We start from the raw sequence: 3,468 nt of genomic DNA, 5'->3' as shown, positions 1-3,468 counted from the left end.
GCTGGGCCGGGCTGCAGGGACAAAACCCCTCAAAATCCTAGTGGCACATGGCGGCAGGATTTATTTCTTCCCCATGTCACATGCCCATGTGGGGTCAGCTGGGGGTCCTGCTCTGTGCCTCCTCCCTCCAGGCCCCAGGGGATGGAGTCCCCCCCACACCCCGCTCCACTGCCATCTGGAGTGTTGCTAGTAGCTGTGGCAGGAGTAAGGTGAGCGTAAAGGAAGTGGGGTGAATCACCCACCGGCTCTTTAGGTTCCCATCCGGAAGTGGCACAAGTCGCTTCCACTCCCCACTTATTGACAATGCAAGTCACAAGGACATGCCTAACTTCAGGGAGGAGGCGCAGGGAATGAGTGGCGAACAGCCCTCGTGTTTTCCCCAGGAGGGTGTGGGAGGACTTTCTAGAAGGAGCAAACCACTTGGTCAAAGATTTGTAGGTGTATTCAAGGAAAAGCGATGAGTAACCCAGTGACCGCGGGAGGAGGGAAAAGTCTGGACACGTGCAGGGCCGTCTCCACTGCCACGCCGGGAGGCGGGGTGAACTTGGCAGACAGGGAGGTTTAGCTAGGCAGGACCTATGAGCCAGGTGGCTCAAGATGACGACCAGGCATGAGATGAAGGGAACTGGAGGGGGCAGATGCTGGGGAGCCAGGCAAAGCTGTGTCCTCAGCGCCGCCCAAGCAGGCCAGTAGGTAAACCTCTCTGCCAATATGCCACCAATATTTGGTAAATGCCTGTGAACCAGGCATTGGGTTGAATCTTGTCCTTCCAAAAATTCATTTCCACCCAGAAGCTCAGAATGTGATCTTATTTGGAGATAGCGTCTTCAGATGGAAGCAGATAGATTAACATGAGGTCGTTCCTACGGATTAAGGTGGGCTCTTAATCCAATACGACTGGTGTTCTTATGAGAAGTGATGCAGACGCAGAGACAAGACAGGAAGCCATGGAACGACAGAGGTAGAGAACGGACCGATGGAGCGACAAGCCGAGGAATGCCAGGGGCTGTCCGCAGCCACAGCAATCTAGAGAGGGTGCTTCCCTAGAGCCCCACCCACACCACTCCTCGATTTGGGACTTCTGGCCTGCAGGACGGGGAGCCAACGCATTTCTGTGGTTTTAAACCACCCAGTCCGTGGTGCTTGGTGTCAGCAGCGCTGACAAGCTGTTACACACCAGAAGCGAGAGGAACCTGATTTTCTCTGGGCCCAAAGTTGTCTTCATTTATGTTCACAGTAAAGGATTCATTCTGTACCTTGAACGCAGGCTAACATCTAACTGCACTGGGAACAGCTTTCCTTTCGCAGTTTTTCTCACTGCTCACGACTGGAAATGACAGGTCGGACAGGCTCTCAGAGTTCAGGGAGCCTTTACGCAGGCCCGCAGAGGGAGCTCCTTCCACCTGGGCTCCTGGCCTCTCCCTCCCAAGAAAGTCCAAACGAGGCCGCATAAAGCAGGGAGAAATCAAAGAGAAGCACCCGCATTTGCTCATGTGTTCACCCGCTATCTACTCAGTGTGTGTATTCATCAGATACTGTGCAGGATGCCGGGGGAGATGAGCTGAGAGGAGGAGGATGATGATGACGACGACGACGAGGATGATGATGATGAGACGACGACGATGACGATAATGGAGGTGATGACGGGGGGGCTTAAAAAAGGGGGTGTTGAAAAGGCTCTTGTTTTCCCTACCAAGCTTTGTAGAATTGTTGGGCCAGGTCCATTTGGAAATGAATAAACCCTAAAAAGTAAAAGCGAGGGGAGATAAGGAAGTGGGGACCATGTGTGCAGACACCTGTTCGGGGAAGTTTGGGGAGTCCGGGCTACAGTGACAGGAGTGAGACTCAGGACCAAGACAGGATTGGTCTAGGTAGGTCACTGATTGCAGCGCATGTGTCCTTGTTGAGTAGAATGATCCAGAAGAAAGGGAGAGGTGGATGCCAGAGGAGCCAGGGGGAGCCCAGAACTGGAGCCGAGAGATGCTGGCTTTCCAGGCACACTTTCTCATCTTAACAAGAGGAAGAAGAATACGGGACTGATTCTTAAGTAGCTGACTTCAGGCTCATAAGCTGTGGTTGAACTGGGTGATGGCTCCTCTCACCCACCCATTTCCTCCATGTTCATGTGGAGGAGCTGGGGTCACAGAAAGGCAGAGGAACTGCCCCAAGTTCCACAGCTTCCATGTGCTGACATCAGGTGTTCTTCCCCTCGAATATCCGCTCTCATCCCGTGATGGATTTGTGGCACATGTGCATTTCCAAAGCAATCTAATTCTATTGCTGACCAGAGAGAAAGAGAAATAATTTAAATAGCTCAATGCGATCGCGCCCGCATTTGGTTCCAAGAGCTTCTGCTGCCTCAGCTGGCCTGGGCTGGGGGACCTGGCGGTGTGGGCAGCCATCAGTCCCTGGGGAAGCCGCTCCACACACGGGGCATCCTCCACCTGTGTGTGCATCCGCGGTTGCACCAAAGTCAGTCTTTCCTAGAGAGTGGCCGCCTCAGCTAAACACACGACAAGGGCTGCATCCGGTGCTCAGTGGAAAAACGACAACCCATCGCAACGGTGAAGGAGAGATTGTCTGTGCTGGACCTGACCTCTGACCGAGTGTGGGATCCAACGGCACCTTCCGCGGGGTCCCAGCGCGCACCTTTTTAAAGAAAGTTCTGCTGGAGATTCGAACACGCAGTGCGGACGAAGAACACAGGAGCAGTCTGTAAGCAAAAACACGACAGCAGGGGACAGCTAAGCGGGGAAGAGTGCTCGGGACGAGTTCTGGGAACCGGGAGAGGAAGGAGTGAGAATCCTCCCAGCCAGGCTCCTGGGGGAGGGGGGAAGGACACTGGGGTGGGAAAGGGGGATGGATTTAGAACCAGGGAGGTGGAAGGAAAAAGGGGCGCCTAGGCGTTAGGATGGGATGGGCAAGATGGACGAGATTAAATGGGATCGAGGATTTCAGCGGGGGGCTGACGCAATGAAGAGGCGGCGTGGCGTGAGGATCGCAGGGGGCTGGCCTGCGAGCACCGCGGGCAGCTCAATGGCGCTCGGGAGCTGAGACCTGGAAAAAGTGTAGGAGTCGCTCAAAAGGGATGTCAGCGCATGGCGCGACGGCGCGCGGGAGGAGGGACTCTGAGCCACTCGGTCAGACAGGGACACACGGAAGTCCGCTTGCACACGCATGAGCGTGCACACGCACACGCACACGACACAGACATCCCCCGTGCACACGGGCGCGCTGCACGCGCCCAGGCCGCGGCCTTCCGGGCGAGGGAGGGGACAGCAGAGTCGAACGGCAGCTGGAGCCCAGCGGTCCCTTCCCGCCGCGCCCCGAGCAGGGCTTGCGCAACAGGCGGCGGCTCCGGTGGGCGCCGGCCGCGCGCTGCTGAGCCGAGCCAGGCGCGCAGGCAGGAGGAGCGGGAGCTGCTGGGAGGAGGGCGCGGGCGAGGGGTGTGTCCCCACCGCGAGCGGG

This window comes from Pteropus alecto, unplaced genomic scaffold, assembly GCF_000325575.1.
Source record: "Pteropus alecto unplaced genomic scaffold, ASM32557v1 scaffold105, whole genome shotgun sequence".
In the NCBI taxonomy this organism is placed as follows: Eukaryota; Metazoa; Chordata; class Mammalia; order Chiroptera; family Pteropodidae; genus Pteropus; species Pteropus alecto.
Note: the sequence above shows the minus strand (reverse complement) of the source record.